Source organism: Falco cherrug, chromosome 5 (genome assembly GCF_023634085.1).
Source record: "Falco cherrug isolate bFalChe1 chromosome 5, bFalChe1.pri, whole genome shotgun sequence".
NCBI lineage: Eukaryota > Metazoa > Chordata > Aves > Falconiformes > Falconidae > Falco > Falco cherrug.
In genome coordinates, this window is record NC_073701.1 from 50,944,961 (window position 1) to 50,963,687 (window position 18,727).

The 18,727-nt window shown below is 37.6% G+C and overlaps 1 protein-coding gene across 1 annotated transcript in view; it reads right to left on the reverse strand.

Annotated features, from left to right (window-relative positions):
• The window catches only part of ADAMTS20 (ADAM metallopeptidase with thrombospondin type 1 motif 20), a 100,808-nt gene that overhangs the window by 17,680 nt on the left and 64,401 nt on the right, over positions 1 to 18,727 (reverse strand). The window lies entirely within an intron of this gene.

The window sequence follows — 18,727 nt, forward strand, 5'->3', positions numbered from 1 at the left end:
AACAGAAAACTTCACTGTGCAAGATGTAATTCACTGGCATACTAATATTATGGGTTTACAACTTAAAAAGCTCCTTTGGTATTGAACAGTCAAATTCTATGAGCATACACAGTCCTTTTACCAGGCTGGCCAGCTCAGCACTTGCCATGCCCATAAGGACAATCAGCCTCCTGGGAACAGATTTTCCTCTATTTCCACTAGCAAGTTAGAAACAGCAATTTCTTTAAAAGTATGTTGAGCACACAGCAGGTGAATGAGCCACATTACAAAACACAGTGAAGATAATATTTAGTGCAACCAAAGAAAGAGAAATTCTCCCAATTTTTTTTTTTTATTTAACACACAAAAAAGCTAATGCACTCACCCTGGATGTAGGTGATCCAGGATCATCAACAGAAAATTCAAGAGGGTATATTACTCTGTAGGTATTGTCCTACAATTGGACATATTCTGACTTCATTCCTTAGATAATAAGGAATAAAGAATAATAAAAATAGTTCTTAAAGGGATTGTTTCCTCCCGGAGTGCCTTGGCACCGGATGCAGGCAGGCTCAGGTGTGTTCTTCACCAGGCAGTCACCCACCTTCAGCAAGAGAAACAGAGACTACTCCTGCCCAGCACAGCTGCTCACTGGAGACTCCTGACAAGCAGGTAAGGGTTACCCATACCCCAGCACGGAGAATAAATACCAAAGAAAGGAAATCAAGTCCCTCAAATGCTGAATCAGAAGCTTTAATCAATATGAAGTGAGGGACACCTCTTAACTTTCCTGTAAGGGCAGAGCATAGCTCCTGCTCAGTTCTTTAAATGAAAAATACAGGTTCCATACATGATCCTTGAGTGGGACTCCCAAGTGGCTTAAGGCATCTAAATACAGCTTACAGGGAGGTGTCTGGCACTGCCCTGCACCCCCACCACCCGTGTTTTCCTTAGAGAGTGGTATATTGCACACACTGACCTAAGACACCTACCTGCCTGGCTGCCTCTCAGCTCTGCATCATCAAGAAAGCGCCGTCAAATTCCCCTGTGCTCTGGAAGCCACTTGTGTCCCTTAGTGCATCTAGCCTATGGCACATTTCTTGCAAGGCTGAATTTTGCCCTTCATAAGCCTGCGTTCCTTCTCGGAGCTCCTAACGCATTATTACCATGCCATCTGTGGAATATCATCCTCTCACTGCTTGGCTCCCAGTCTGTTCTGTCGGATGCTCCGACAGGGACCTTCCCAAGGCTTAACTCTCCTGATTGGGAAAAGCAGAACTGCACTTAACTCTCTTGCTGCTTGACCTCCTTCCACTCAAACTTGAACATGGTCAGGAACAAGGTAGTCCTTATGGCTCAATACATCTATAATGTGGCTTCAACTTGTATGACATTCCACACAACTGGAGGCTTATGGAAAGTATATTTTCCATATCTCTTTTTTGCATATTGCATGTGTAGGGAAAAAGAAATCCATAAGAACTTTAAATCTCAAAAGAAATCCAAACATTTTTTTTCAAAAAATGCAAGTTGAAAAAACCATCCCATAACCATTTTACAGAGAAATTCTAACACTTGTCTCAACATCGGCTGAAGTAATATTTCCCATATGTCAGGTTCTTTTAAAAGCATAAATCTACAGTAAAAAGCTGGACTTGATTACTATTGTTCAAAGTCATTCCATAATGTTGGTAAGTAAGATTCATCTGTTCAGGTCTTTTTCATTGTAATAAAGTTTTGTGAGGATCAGCCTGACAGAACTTCTGGTGCCTTCTGTGGCACAGACTCAGACAGGCATGCCATCATCCGTTCCTACCAAATTTAGGCTTATTTCTGCAGCTGACACACAGAGCTTCACTGAAAGCTTTTTGATTCTTTTGCTATTGTTATTATTTCACTGAAAAGTTGAAGATCTTGGATTACATGGTGGATTTTGTTCTAAATTTTCTTAGCCTTCTATTTCAAGGAAGTGTTTTCTGTAGCTTAGCTGGTAGCTCAGTGGGCTTCTGGGTACTAAAACCAGACCACTAAATGGAAAGCATACAGCAGTTTCTCTTTGCATTTGTGTTAGATATACAGGGACTTAAAATATAAACGACTTGTCTAAAAGCAGTACTGTAACTGTGCTGGTTTTGGTTGGATAGAGTTAATTGTCTCCCTAGCACCTAGTATAGTGCAAGGTCTTGGATTTTTGACTAAACCTGTGTTGATAACTTGTGGGTATTGTAGTTATTTCTGAGCAGTGCTTCCACAGTACCAACGCCTTTTCTGGTTCTCACACTGCTCCACCAGCAAGCAGTCTGGGGTGCGTAAGAGGTTTGGACGGGCCAGAACCAGGACAGCTGACCCCAACTGACCAAAGGGATATCCCAGACCACATGATGTTGTGTTCGGCAATAAAAACTGTGAGGAAGAAGAAGGGGGGCTGGGAGGGCATTCAGAGTGATGCGTTTTGTCTTCCCAAGTCCTGCTTCTTTGGAAATGGATAAACACCTGCCTGTGGATGGAAGGTAATGAATTAATTCCTTATTTTGCTTTGCTTGCTGGTGCAGCTTTTGCTTTGCCTATTAAAATGACTTCATCTTAAGCCATGAGTTTTCTCACTTTTATCCTTCTGATTCTCTCCCCCACCAGGGGGGAGTGAGTGAGCAGCGTGGGTCTTAACTGCCTACTAGGGTTAAGCCACAACAGTAGCACTAGAAAAGTAAGGTAGAAAAGGATAAAACGTATTACAAATGTTAAAAGGTATTTTCTTCCTCCTCTTTTTTTTTTCCTGCCCCCCCACCCCACCCCCCTTCAGGCACTTTTGTGACTGGAAAGAAAGCTCAGTTTGGGTTTGTTTGTTTTTTTTAAAGACAAATTTATATGATGGATCATATACAAACCTACAAGGTTAAACACAGTAGTTAGAGTTGTTTGAAGCTGCATTTTCATGATCTATTGCTTGACCCAAAAGTCTGTTTGGGATCTTTTAAAAATACATCAGAAGTAGCCTGGGACCACTACTGTAGAAGACAGTAATAAAACATTACTTTGAACATTATTTAGTTGAGTTACTTCAAATTTTTGTTTACTGTATTAGAACTAGCTCTTGTGCCTGCCTCCTCTCTGTTAGCTGCATCTCCCCAGAGGTCCTTGTGATGCTTGAACATGAAACATGAAATAGGCATTTTTCTGCTAAAAAGTACTTAAAAAGTTGTTCTTTCCTTTAAGTACATAGACTACTATGTACTACTCTCTAATTAGGTCCTTCCAAATTCTTTACTATAACAAGTACAAACATTTGTGCCATTTAACTCAAGCACTCAGAAAGGACCATGGTTACATAAGACCAAACATTCCATCATTGCTGAGAAAGAGTGGATTAAACTCCAAAAAGGTAGGTGTATGATTTACTGTTACATGTAAGTTACACCTATGTTAACTACAGAAGTGCTCTGAAGATGTTAAGTCACTTCATTAAGTATAGCTTCATTTCAAAAGTTCAGTGCTGTATCACATTCCTTTGGTGTTCATAAAATGTCTTGATTTTAAGAACCTCATTGCAGCTGCAGTCTAAGTTCACTTTGCCACTTTTTCTAAATGTGCTTTTGCAGCTACAGCCATGGAAGGGAGCAAGACTAGGCTAAGGAGGACACAAAGACTTCATCCATTCCATCGTGCTGCTCAGAATTTGGGTCAGCTATACCTGGACCATTCCTGACAGCAGTATATTAGTCTTGCCTTCAATGACAGGGGTGCTACAGACTCCCTTGCACTCATTTTTCTACTGTATGACCATCCTTACAGTTAGAACAAGTTTCTTAGGATTTAATGACGGTCCCTCTTACTGTTAATTAAGGTGGTTACTTCCCTACCCTTAGCACACCCAGAAACACTCACCTCTTTGTAACCACTGATTATGTGTCGAAAGAATACCTCATTCAGTCTGTTCTTCTATAGACTTGGTCTTGAAAAACACAGCTACCCCAGCCTTTCCTCCAAGTCTTTTACCATTCACGTTGCTGTCCTCTGAACCCTCCAACTGCCTGCATGTTTTTTACGAGGAGGCATCCAAGACTGTATGCTGTGTATCAACTGAAGCACCAGAGTTAAAACATGCCATGAGAAAAAGCACATACTCAGCAAACATATAGCCAGTACTATCATCCTTTGTTCGAGTTCTTTGCGTCCTTCTCACTCTGCAGAGTTCCAGATTGCATTTGGAAGCCAAGATCCAGAGTGAAAATTACCTTCTGCGGTAATACTTCCAGTCATACTGCAAATGTCACAGGATCTTTGAGGTAAACTAATAATAAATGTGCTTCCCCTCTTATATTTGTGAACCATATTCCCACTAGGGCTGCAATGCTACCCTTGATCCAAACACTACCTAGATGACATTCCTACCACACAATTTGACTGGATCTCTAAGCTCAGTAATTTCTTTTCCTATTATTTAAATCAAGCTAGACTGTATTTCTAATGACCACATGCACAGCCAGCTGAGCCCAGTGAGTTTCAAAAGTTCCATTTCCCTTAAGTTGATGAATTACTGCTGAGTGATGCGTACTTGTAGAAAGCTCTTAAACAGCCTCCACGTCTGCTGCAAATTCCTCCCTGTTGCCTTTGCATGAGGAAATATAGTACCCCTTGAATCTGTTTGACCTCTTCTGCATCAAAATGTGAAAGGTGAAACTAGTACTACCCATGTTTCAGCAAGATGCAACACAAACATTATCCCGAAAGCTTAGTTGCAAAAGTTCAGTCCACAGCACAGCTCTGGCTCCCATGACACTGACGGATGGTCCCCCAAGGTCAGTGACGCAGGGTAAACCTCCATATTCCTACTGCTGGACTTGTCAAACCCATTTTGCAAAGCATACCATGAGGTACTGCAGCACACGTGAAAACCAAACCAGGTACAGACAACCCAGTAATACATGGTCTAAGAACACCTCTCCAAGCCAAACAGGTAACTGTGATGTTGTAACTGTTGTTCTTTCCCAGGCTTTAGGCAGATGGAGGTAAAATATATGGATATTCTTCTGTTCAAGCTCTACAATAAAACTTCACAGGACAGGGTGCCAGTTCTATGCCACAAAAAAGGCACAATTTTTAGCTGTTGCAACTACTACTGCCTACAAAAATAGAAGGCTGGATTAGCCGTCCATGAACTTGTTATAGCTGTCTGAAGTCCTTTCCGATTCCTTGCTAAGCCTGGGTGGCCCAGGGTTCCATAACCACCTTCCCTCACCTAAATTGTTGAGAAAACTTGTTACAGCCTCTGAAATGAAGGTTTATTCCCAAATCCTTCTCCAGCCAATATAAGCAACTCTATTGCCTTGACTTGTAGGGATATTCTTATGAGTAGACATGTAGGTAGGCTCGAGCCTCAGAGCCTTTTAATTCTATCACATGAACAAAGCCATCCTCCTTCCTCTGTGACTGGATCCTCCAAAATACACCCTAGTATTTCAATTGCTTAGGGAGCATGTATGTGGCATCTACTAGGAATGTATTCCTCTTAAGGACATTCTGATTAAAACAAACACAACCACAAAAAAAGACTTAACACTTGAGTTACTTATAGCTAGATTCTGCAGATAGAACATGTTTTTGTAGTTAACATTGAGCTAAACTTCATGCAGGAAGTGTCATTTGATACTATTTTTATACAAAAATCAGTTTGCATCAAGATTACAGTACTTATGAGAACACCTCTTCTGTATTCAGATAGCTTTCAAGTGCTGGTCTCAATTAAACCTAGTTACAGCGTTACTTCAAAGTCTTCCATTTGAAGACCATTCTTCCTCCCCAAAAATTTCACTGTAATTAATTGTAATTAATAAAATCCAGTAAATTTGGAGTAGAATACATGATTTTTTTTTTTTTTAAGTGCTAAAGGTCAGTTCCCTTATTATTTTGCATGAAGGAAAATGTGCCTTTTAGAAGCTGTTCTTTTCAACACAGCAGCTCAGGAAGGATGGCCCTCAAGCAAAGTAACTGCCATTATCTTCTGCTCTCAGCAGAATGGAAATCAGAGAACAATCTACTCCAAGTATATTCATCAACAGTCAGTATCATCATCTGATACTGGAATTTCTTAACTTCACTCCTCTCAGCAAGAAAAGCAGACAGAAATCATTCTCTCTTAAGTCAGCACGTGAAGCACTTCTACATTTTTTTTTTTTCTTGGTCTGGCTGCATAACAGGCTGAGAAGTGGCACACACCAAGTTCTGACCATCCATGTTGGTTTCCCAGGGCTTCCAGGTACGTATTGTGGGTGTGAACATCCGTGCTCTCCAAAGTGTGGGTGTAGGAGACTCTGGAGTGCTCTGCAGCACTCAGAGACAGCAGCGACTCTTTTGAGGTTATCTGACCTGTCCACTGTCCATAACCATGCCTGTTCTGACAGGATTGAGTACTGTATGCTCCTTAAAAGGCAGCCTTTGTTGGATCCTTTTTAAGATAATTTTGTTTCAACTTTCACCTGAAGGATAACAGGAAACTCCTGAATAACTATTTCTAAAGCATGCTGAAGTGTATATATTTAATAGGTGGACATAAATGAAAAACCACTTACATACATAAAAAAATAGGAATAAAGAAGGAATAAAGAGGATCAAAGACAGATTTGAGGATAGATGTGGATAAGAGGAACGTAAAACTGCTACAGGAGCATGGATGTGGCATCTACTAGGAACGTATTCCTCTTAAAGACATTCTGATTAAAACAAACACAACCCAAACAAATCCTTCCATTCAACTCAGAACCATCAGGACAGATCTTGAAGGTAAGCTGATTTCATGCTTACAGAACTCAAACTCTATTGATGATGCTACAGAGGAAATTTAGACAATATTTCAAGTTGCCACCACATGGTCTGAATTTTTTTTGCCCTGTGCAGCCGGCAGCAGCAGTAACAAGGAAGACCTCTCAGCAAAACAGCAGTCTGCCTGGATGGCAGCTGAACAACCAGACTCTGCAGCTGTTGGAAAAGTCAAACCCAGAACTCCTGGAATTCCACGTAATGATTAACCACAGAATTTAGTTTATTCACTCTAGTTAGATTTGTGAATAAGTCTTTTTAACTGTGGGCAATCTCTCTGACGTTGCAAGGCACTATCCAGTACCTCAAGGTCAGCACAAACAAAACAGATGACCAGATCCTTCTTTGAAAGCCCTGTCGTGTCTTTCCCCCTGACGACGAATACCACCATTCTGCACATCGCTGTCAAAAGCCTGGCAACCTTTTTCATGCCAGCTAGAGAACGTTTGAAAAAAACATGCTGTTACCACGCTCAGCTCCTCACCTACTGTGACACTTAGCCAGGCTGCACTGTGCTATGCATTCCCAACCTGCCTACATACATCTCATAACGAGACTAAGCTTTTCCAGTCTGCAACCTCCTCTTTGTTTTACCTACATAATACACGTAGCACAATTGGATCTTCAAAGAAGCCTTTAGCTATTACAACAACACAAGAACCACCAAAACAGCTGCTAAATTATTTTTAGCAATTATAGGATTTGGCTTTTAAATTGCCTGTATCTTTAGGTCCTGGTGGATATTCAGTTATATCCAAGTCCTTTTCAAGGACGTGCTCAGATAATAATTCAGTGCCCTAAGAACTGTATTTCACATATGCTACTTCAGGTGTCCTCATTAAAAGAACCTTTTTGCTGTAAATGACAGACCATAATTTACATATTATATAACTACGCTTCCTGTATTTCCTTTTTTTATTTTTTCTAAAAATGTAGAAGTCTTATTACTCTTCATTTTCAGAAATTAATTTCCAACTTACAGGGACAACATTTTGTTTCAAGACTAAGTTCTATCTTTTTTCTTTCAAACAAAAGTTTTGTCCTGACTTGTTTGGAGATGTACTCTGCTGCTGTAGAGTGAAAATTCTTGGTGCCAGGTAAAAATCTCAAGCTTTAGGGGGACTGACAACTGATAAATAAAGCAAAAGCCTTTCATAAAAGTTCACTGTAAAGCCTAAAAAGTAGAGATCGCATAATTCAGAAAGAAAAATCTGAACCCCGGCAATATTAAAGTCTAAGTTCCATAACAAGGGCTAAAATTTGGCTCAATTTTTGGACAAGATTAAGTCAACGTGGCATACAGGGAGGAGACTACCATCCTCTCATTTTCCATACGAGTATAATGCAAGGCATGAGAGAAACATTTTATTGTATTTGATGTTGTGGCAAAGCCATTTCACACAGATTGTGGAGATATTAGCGTGGCTGTTGATGGAAGATTGTGTGGCACAGTAGAAGAGGAGGGAAATTAAACAAGATGAACAGAACAGTGGCAAAAATAAGAAAGGCTAGAAAAACAGGGAAATTCTTCACAGAAAATGAGTATCATACTTTACTGGACTCAAATGTGAATAGTTGAGTCAAAATCCCAAAATCAGACTCAGTTTCCCCCCAGATATTAGCTTCTTTCAGGTTTCAGCTTGCCTGGAAGAAGAGCTCGCTATCAGACACAACAGTAACCTAACAGCAAACCACCTACCAGCGGCAAGCATGCTCACCTTGTTACATGAGAGCATCAGTGACATGCAAAACCAAGCATCAAGCTAACTGAAGATACCGTGTGTTTCTGTTAATGTCTGCTTGATGTTTTTGAAAATGTAAAAAAAAATAATCACGATTTCATGAGTTGATGATTAATATGTTCTCCTTCAATAGTAATGGCATATCACATTTTGTATCTCATTTAACACTTCCTTTATAGTTCCACTTCATCTCTCAATTACAGTAAAAACTGAATTGTACATTCTTCCTGCCTTATTTCTTCTTGATTTGAATCTGTTGCATCCTATTACCATGTGAGAGTCAGAAACAGGTATTTCTACCACCTTTCAGCAGCCATTTGACAGGCTCTACTACCTCATGTGCAGGTCTTAAGCGTCACTGAAAGGTCTGCATGTACCTCTGCTAAGAACTTCACATCAGCCCTCATTCAAGCAACATTATCACTGTAATTAACGACAGTGTATATTAAAACAATGAGATGTACAATCAGCTTAATTGCTGGCAGGGAGGGAACAGATCAACTACATTGCTGTCAGCATTCCTGCAACATGTCTGTTTTTTTTTTTTGATGGAACTTTTATGATCTTTCAGTTGAATGATATATACAACGGATGCCTGAGGCAAATCACCATTAAAAATACAGGAACAGTGGTAAATTTAAAAAACCCAGCAGACAATTCTGCCTTACCTTTTCTCCTGAAATCAGTGGCAAACAGGAACAGAGCTAGTCCCTCACTAGGTCTTTGCGAAAATCTTAATCTACAAGTATAAATTTGTGCCAAATTTACAAGACTGAACAGCAATCCTGCTCTTTGCCTTTGACGCCTCCTAGAATGTATTTGGTACAGGCACTTTTACCATGACACCATTGCAGACAGAAATTGCTTATTTGGCCAGACTTCAGCAAGTGTCATCTTCATTCCACAGTCACGTAGCACTAGTAATACCTTTAAGTAATTACATGGAGGCATCAGTACTGGAGACAAACTGAGTAAAGTGCAAGTATCAAGAAAGAAGGGTGGCAGGAATGGAGATAGGAGATATCAAGGAAAACCAGCATGAGCAAAATAAATGCGGAGGGGTTTTCTGTTTCCAATAAATGAATAAATTTCTGGACACATTTTCCAAATGAAGAACAACAGATATATCTGCGTCCACCCAGCAGCTGTGTTCACAAACCTTTGCAAAAGCCAAAGAACAAGCCAAAGTGAACCCACTGTTGCTTCCAGCAAACAGACACAGTTTAACAGATTGCACCACAGCACAGGGAGGATAGCTTCCTGCCTCTTGTGAAGCTTGGGAAAACTCAACAAATGCATGGGAATGACATAATACGCGCTCTCACTGAAAAGTAATGTTTGCCTCTTGAAAGTGACGTTTTATTCATAGGCTTTCATAATAAAGGTTGGACTGTATTTTTAACACTATGGAGGATCTCTGGTGCGGAAGCTACATTTGCACAATTAAAGGGGTTGCACACAAAAAAGCATTTCTGCATATTCTTTTCACAATTTAAAACTTAAGACAAAAAGGAAGAATCCATGAAATTAAGAGATAGAGTCCTTTCGATTAACCAGTTACAAAAGTAACTAGAGACAATACAGTCTTACAATGGTAGATCAGTCAGTCTTAGCTGAGTTTGTAAAAGCCTAAACATGAGCAGAAGAAACACTGGACCCCAGCACCTGCAATGTCTGATTTATCATTTTTAATCATGGTAGCAGCAGCAAAACAGTAGGTCAGAAATAGAAGGAATAACAAATACATGAGCTCTGCGTGTCTTTAAAAAGTACCACTTCACTTTTTTCATTTGATTAAAAATTAAGGTTTTGTATTTGAACTTTAAAAAGAACTGGAATTAGCAATATATACTGGAACAATACAGTGTTGTCAGAAATTTTTCAAACTTTTTAGAAGCATACACGAATATAACTTCTTCTATGGCACTTCACTAAATGTCAGCTAAAGAATTAAGAAAAATAACAAAAATGTGTTATCTATTAATTGGGTATGAAAATATGGGTATATTTTAGGTGATAAGAAAGACATTTTACCTACCTTCACATGCTAAATTACAGTTTGTTTACAACCTAAGCCACTCTTTTGTGTATTTTCAGTTTACTTACAGATCAATTTTTCCAACATTACAGACGTGCACAAAGGTGAGCATGCACGCAAGCTTCTGAAGGACTGATCTAGCAGGAAATCTAAATGCCCGATCCTGCTCTCACTGAAGTGAAAGGGCCATAGACAGATGCATGCCAGAACATACACTGATCAATAGAGCAGTCTATCTTAGCAGAGTCACCAGTCTCCCACAGTTACTGGTTTTCGAAGAAAGGACTAGGAACTCCCAGAACAGAGAACTATGAAACATTTTGTTCATATCCTAGCCCATGCCAGGTAACCAAAATATTTGTGTATTAAACTTCATAAGTGTTAGGAAGTGCTAAAACTTTCATAGAGGTTTAATAACTTTTAAATTTGCATCTCAAAACTACTTTGAACCAATATTTATGAGTTGTAACTGGGTTTTGAAAACTGCCACATATATACAGGTGGCTCAGAAGGATTTTCACATGGATCTGACTACCCAGAACCCTTCAGCTTTTCTGAAAGCTCTAACTCTGCAAAACATAAATAAATATATCACTAGCTTCACATGCTTTTTATTCTCATTAAATGGCTCTGTGCATTCAGGAATGGTATTAAGGACCACCTGCTTTTTCTCCCCTTCCATGAAACACTATTCGTTTGGGGGTTTTGTTGGTTGGTTGGTTTGTTTGCTTTGCTTTTTGTTGGGGTGTTTTTTTGTTTTACTTTATGTTCCCCTCTTAACTTGTCCTCTTTCTACATGGAGGGTTTTAAAGTTCTGTAAACCTCCTCATGCAAAAGTGTTTTAGGAATGTAAAAAAAAAAATGTCTTTGAGAATAAGAGTTAAGCATTACATTATGATCCTCGGTTTTCGGTATGTCTTTTGTCACTAAGTAGGAGCAGGACTGGGCAATAAAATTATAGCTCCAGCAAAAGGTTCAACAGCTAGCATCTTTAAGCTTTATCATCAAAGATCATGTGCCAACTACCTATTCCAGTCCACTTGTCCAATGGCATCAGTTGCTGTTTTTATCAGTAACAAGGTTTATGTATTTTTTTTCTGTTCAAATATAAAAGCCTCCCCCCATGAAAACAATGTCAGCAAAATATATGAAGTTCACTGCCACACAAAGATTACTCAATGGTAAAAATAAACCACTAACTTTCAGCTCAAGTGGTTAGTTTCCATCCCCCCGTATTTTTTTAATTTTTTTTTTTTTTTAAGGACTTCAAACATTAGCATTCCTTAATAAAGGACACATTCAGTATAAACACAAAGCCACACAACATTCATAAAAAAGAGGGGTTAAAATGCAACTGTATTTCACAGACACAAGTCACAGTCATTAAATTAAATTATCACACATACATTATAACTTATTTATTATTTCAAGCTATACAGGCAACATAGCACCAAAATGGAGAAATTTCCTCTGAACTTGATGAACAGTAAATATTTGTTTCTGAATTTTGGAAACAAGTATTTTCTTTCATTTTTATCAGAATTGCCCTAAATGAAATCCACCATCCAAAGTCTGGTTTATGACATTATTTGGGTAGTGACATATGTTATCAGTTATCTCTGAAAAGGCATCCCCCATTTCCAAAGTTTAAAAAAAATGAATAGCATATGCTAACGTTAAGACTTCAGCCAGTGAGATATTAAATAAATGTGCTGTTTTGGTAATGAGGTATTCTGAAGTTCAACATTAGGCAGCAGCAGAAGTAGAGGTAAAGGACTGAAGCTGGTTTTGAAAACCAAGTTCACTGATTCTGAATTCCCTTTTAATATAAAAGATTATTTAAAAGATATAAATACTTTTTACACATTAGAAGAAGTGAATTAAGGCACTTATCATACACAGCAAGATTTTCTGCATTAAAATGAAAACAAATAAATATTTTACTTATGCAAGTTTGGGTTGCTTCTGCTCCTACAGAAGTCAATGGGATGCCTGGCAGTAACAACACTGGAAGGGGACTGGGATGTTAATTCTTATTAAATAAATTTATAGTCATTAATAACTGATTTCTTCCACTAGTGCAAAGACAGAATTACATGAGCAACTATGTATTCTGGAGCGACTAAAAGAAAACTGAAGAACTAGAAAAACAGCCATGTTAAAGAATATTCCATTATATGTCTGAAGGGCAGTAAGTAACAGCAGCAAGATGTTTCTGACACTTAAAGGGTAACTTAGAAGACTAGCTGATCCACTCTTTTTATGCCTATTTCCTCTGAAATCACAAGTAATACTTATGAAATGACATAAAAATCCTAAAAGTGAGGAAAAGAAACACAAATAAAAATCTTTATCAACATTTCAGACAAACAGAACATTGTTGTAAGGGTCAAAATTTGCCTGTATCACTGACCATAAAGACATCTCAGCACAGTTAGATTTAGACTGTTCCCAAGTAACTCAGAAAAAATAATATTCCTAAACTGTAGTTTTGTGGGACTTTTTAGAAAATATAATTTGAACAGTTAGTGAGTGAAACACTTGTCTGGGATACTTAATTTCTTTACTAACAACAAAGTACAATTGACATGACTAGTTTGTTGTCAGCGTTTTGTTCTTTTAATAGTGTTAGAACAGTGTAAAAGCACTCTGCACAAGTACTGTTCTTGGAAAAGTTGTGTCGGTCCACTTCCAATCCAAGGTCCCTTTAATTACAGAAACTATCTTTAAAAACTTTAAAAAGTAATTCAGAAAAGAATTCTACAGTTATTATTTGACTTCACAATTGGTATATGGTAAAATTTTAGGACAAACTCTTCCTAAGTCTTAACTTCAAAAAGAATTGGATGCGTCATATCTCAACCCAAAATATAAATGTGAAGTAAAAGAGCATGAAGCCCAACATGCTAAGAAGACAAATGTAAGAAAACAAAGTGCTGATGACTACACTACAATTAATTCACATTAGACAGTGTAATTCTTTTCCATTAGTATTCAAACAAAATTCCAAATGTAGATGTTTTCAAGAAAGTCAAGCAGAAAAAAACTTCAAGATGGACCTTAACTTTGCTACGCTCTGAACTGTAAATGATAGGGCTTAGTAAGAAAGCTGCACAATGACATGTGAAACTGTGCAGATGAGAAAACCAGGACACCTCAAAAAGACTATTTGAGGTAAAACTGAAGATGGTACAGAGCAAAGGCTTAACCGTTCACTTTTGTGGCAATAGTTGTTAACTTCAAATTACAGCAGCTTCTGGTGCTGCATCTGCTCAGGTAAGGCAGGCACACGGTAAGCCATCTGGTTTCAAACGTGCCATGAAGATTTACTGATAATAGACTACTCCAACGACCTTTAGGTAAACACCGTTACAATCTGGATTCAGTAATCCAGCTATGTATTCTCTCTGAAGGAACAAGAAAGTATGAGGAGCAAACATGTATTTCAAGTTGTGACGTACCTGATTAAAATGTCTCTGATAAAATTTAGGTTGCTATCCACTCATACAAGAATGAAAGCCCTAATGAAGTATAAAGTTTCCAAGGTAACTCAGCTTCTACCACGACTGCCTAAACAGGAACCTTGCTGTTTGGCTACCTGGCTTTCCAAGGGTTTTGCTAAGCACTGAAAAAAGTATTTGGGACCAAAAATAAAATCAAACTCCTAAATACAGCAAAATCTTTGTCATCCAAAAATGTGAATAAACTCTCCTCACTATGTGAAGCCAAAAGGTGTTGTCTTCCTATATATGAATAGCCTATTTTATTCCCCCAGTGTAACTCCTCCTTACACTCCATAAAATCTTTAGGAAAATAAATAAAATGAAAGGTACACAGCACAGTAAAAGCATATATGTATCAGGAATTTTGCAAAATTTACACTTGTTTTCTGTTGTACAGTACCTGCCTAGGAGGCATAGAAAAAGAGACTAGAAAGGAAGATATGACCACTTAACCAAGAGGTAAATACCAAAATCTTAAAAGAAATTGAGATAAAAAGGGGAAATTTCAGTTAGCAGTCAAATACAATCCTTGAAGTGAAGGTACCATAAAAGAAACTGCACTGAGAAAAGTGTACTAGATGAGTAAAAGAGTTATCACCTATTAAACAGCAGAAGGAAGAATAAAACAAAATGTATGTTCACATCACACATTTTGCCCAGGTACAAGGTCAAGGCTTTGGCACCGGAAATCTCCTAACTTGCTACTGCGTGCCAAATTATTTCCCAACCAAGCACTGCTAAAATTATTTTATTCTCTAGTATAGCCACTTTACATTGGTGCTATAAATGAAAGCTTTGCAAGAGTGTACATTTATCTGCACTATATATCTGAAGATTTGTTGTATCTAAACATAACCATTGATCCAACTAACAGCTGATTTGATTATATTCCCACATAATTTTTGTCAGGTAACAGATGATTGTTTGGCTAAGAATGCTAAAGCATGTGGATATGGGAAATGCTGTGCAGTGGAGAAAAAGCTTAGTACTGAAAGTAACAAAGCAGCATTCTTCAACTTAATTGATACAGGTTATTCTACAACTCTTCTAGAAGAAGTTTTTAATTCTAGTCATTACAGTTCAGTTTTAAAACCTTACAGTATCTTTGTGAATTTGTAACACTCCCTCATTTCATGCTTTAAGTTAAAACCAACTTCTTGTCACTAGGGTCAGAAAATCTGAACCACTCTGCTGAAAATTAAAACAAACCAGAAATCTTACTGCATGGTCTAAACACAAAAACCCAATAACGTGCTGTGGAAAAAAGGGATACAATAAAAATCTATACTAGAACAAAAGTACTCTTAGCCAGCTGTTCAGAACGCTATGGAATTTTTCTTGACATTATATATTGTGACATATGGTTTCCATACTTTTTAGCTTGCAATTTATTCATTCTTTCATGAAGTTGTGGTTCATTGTCTCAATCGCTCACCAATGAAACCGGAGTAGTCTAGAAGAAAAACATCTAAGATGCATGGGGCAAATTTACTGGTGGTGCAACTCCATTAAAGTAAGCAGCTATATTTACCTCAAGTATTACTTAATGTATAAATACATTATAAATATGTATATATCAAGATACACATATCTATAGTGTAATTTTTGTATATCAAAAAAGAGGTAGTGTACTTAGAAACATGCCAACTAGGCAGTGAAATCTTGAAATCAAATATTTCAAATTTTGAAAGACTTGCATTTAGGCTGATAAATATTAGACAACCATTCCTCATTTACATTAAGAATCAACACCAATATTGTTTGAAAACAAGGCAGAGTCCCTCAAGATGCACAGACTGGGTGTAGACCCACTCCATTTCCTTTGGGTTTTGATAAAAAGGCAGAAAGGAAAAAAAATTCTAAAAAAATGAGAGCAGCATGATTCAGCTCTTCACTAAAGAAAATTCTGTTAGAAACTTGCACAAAACTAAGAGGGTGGAAGTTGCAAGCTACATTCTAAAAAGGTCATTGACAGGGTCTCTCAATGACATCAAACAAACTCAAGTTCCAGGCAAAAGGATGTGTTTCCTAGTCATCCTCCCTGTAAAACTTTAGCGCTTCTTTCTGGCTTGGATATCGTGATATGAAAACATTGGACTTTTCTGAATTTTCAAAGATTCAGAGAAACAAAGTTTCTGAATATGCATAATAGTTCTGAGAAAGTGTCCTGGAGTGGTACGAGCCTTTAGAATTTGAGATTTACTTGCCTCATATTCCTTTGGACAACTGCAGAGATCAGCAGAGGAGTACACAGCTTTTAAGCTTTGTAGTAGTCAGCTCTGGTGGTCACAGACAGATGCTTTGAAGTGTAACAGCCCATAGCTGCTAAACTGCAGAAAGCGTCACCAGAATTCTGGTTTCAAATCAAACCACAGCCTTCCTTGCAACTGCCCTTTTCTGCATTTACAAGGTATGTTTTACTTGAATTACCTTGTGTAAAGTCAAAGAAAAATAGAAAGAAATGTACCTACAAGGCATGTTGCTAGAAGCCTTCTATCCTCAAATATATACAGGGATAGCTGACGGAAAAAGATAGAATGCCCCAGTATGGAAGACAGCATAAAAGACACTGACAACTGATAAACTAGAGCAATCCTTCTACATGGTGGATCAGGTTCCTGACTCAGCATTCTGAATTAGTCTTAGATTATTTGTCTCTTTCTGAATCTATTTCTGCTTGAATATAAATCCAAGAGGAAACTGTCTGGATATGTAAAAGCCAGAATAATCCATGAGCGAAGTTTTTAGTTCAGATATAGTTTAGACAAAGCTACATCAGAATGAAGAAAAAGTTTTTAAAGTAATTTTGATACCCATTTGTGAATTAGCTGGGCCAGACACAGAGCCAATATTCAAGGAGGTCAAGGAGTTGTTCCACATAAAGCAATTACTCGGGAATTCCCTTCCTTCTACTCACTCTCTCCATGTATTACATACATGCCATGCATGCCAGAAGTAAAAGACAGAAGAATCTGTCATGGCAATACATGTGGGAATTCTCACATTTCATTTATACTTAAGTTTTGACATTGACATCTCACTAGTAGGTATAAAAGTATAATGCATTGCTGTGCAGACACATAAATATTACTCAATACTTTTATAAAATGTAAATAGTTTTTTATCCGGTTCTTGCTGTCTTTATAGAGAAGTCAGTAAGTGTATATGTGACATGCTTGATGACTCCAGCCTCCAGAAAGTGGCCAGTCATTAACATTCCCCTATATTAGAGCATATTGTACGCCAGAAAGGCGTAAGATAGACAGAGCCACGATCTATTGCCAAACTATCACCTCTCTAGTCAAACACCCATAGGTGAAGGCTAAAAAAAGTCATTTGTGCTAGGCTACAACTGTGTCTGTGACTAAAGCTGTTACTGCTGTTTCATCATAGTCATCCTCAGCGAATAAAGTTTGCTCTATTTAAACAGCAACAAAAATTAACTGAAGTTTCTGTGTTGGCAGCGTTCAAACTAGCTAAATTACTAAGAAGTGACAGCATAGTTAATATGTGAGTCGGCTTTTATTTCCTGAATCAGCTACATTTGCTTCTGCACACCACCACGTGACAGCATGATGAAATTAAAACTATGACTGAATAACCATAAAGCTTGCAGTCATGTATAAAAAAGAAGCCACAAACTCTCTCTGATAACTAGCTTCCATTCTGAACTTCATTTTTCAAAGATTAAAAATGGTTTATTATGTCAATTGAGATATAAACCAACATGAAAATCTTTGCAAAACTAACCCATATGTTAGGTTACAGGTAACCTATTAATGCAGGACAAACTGCAGCATCACCCCGGGAATGAACTGGCCGTAAATAACCTTTGATCTAAAAGGAAAACAAACATGAAGTTCAAAGGCAATTGTGTGCTAAACGCCCTGCTTGTCTTCTCAGCACCTGAACTGCATACATTAATTAAGCATTAGTCACTACTAATATTTGGCTAATGGCTAAACAAGATACCCTGTCTGTTAAACACAAACCCAAAGCTCTGTTTTGCACAGTGGAAGAAAGAGATAACTGTGTAAATTATTAATTCAAACTTTCATTTTAAAGTCTTTTGGCAATAAATTAGAATAGATTAGGTAATTTATTAGTGTTTATATAAAGTTGAAATCAAACAATATTTTTTAAAATGCTTCCATGTTAGATCAAAGAACCAAATTACAGAATTTTATTAATAAAAAAATAAAAATTAAAACTGTTGTCCTAGCCAGTCTCCCAGGGATGTTAATGACAGGTCTTCAACTGATTTCGATGGAACCAGAACTGGATCCAACCTCCTTCGATTGCTATTATTCTCCTCATCATTGAGCACAATAATAAATATTGTTTCAAATTCACAGCTTGGGAAATATAACATACTCTATATTGTAAAGCTTGCTATGATTACTTCAGTATGTTAATAATTAACTAGTGGCAATTTTAAAGATTAATGGTGATTACTGTAGGCATTTTTACACATTAACAGACAGTGACATGTAGACAATAACATATTATAGTTACATACATAATTATACATAGACAGCTTTAATTAGTCACTGTTTCAAAACCACAAATATAAACTTTTATACACAAATGTACACGTAATATGGAGTAAAATGTTTGATGACAGAGTGTAATATACATGTGTGAGTTATTTT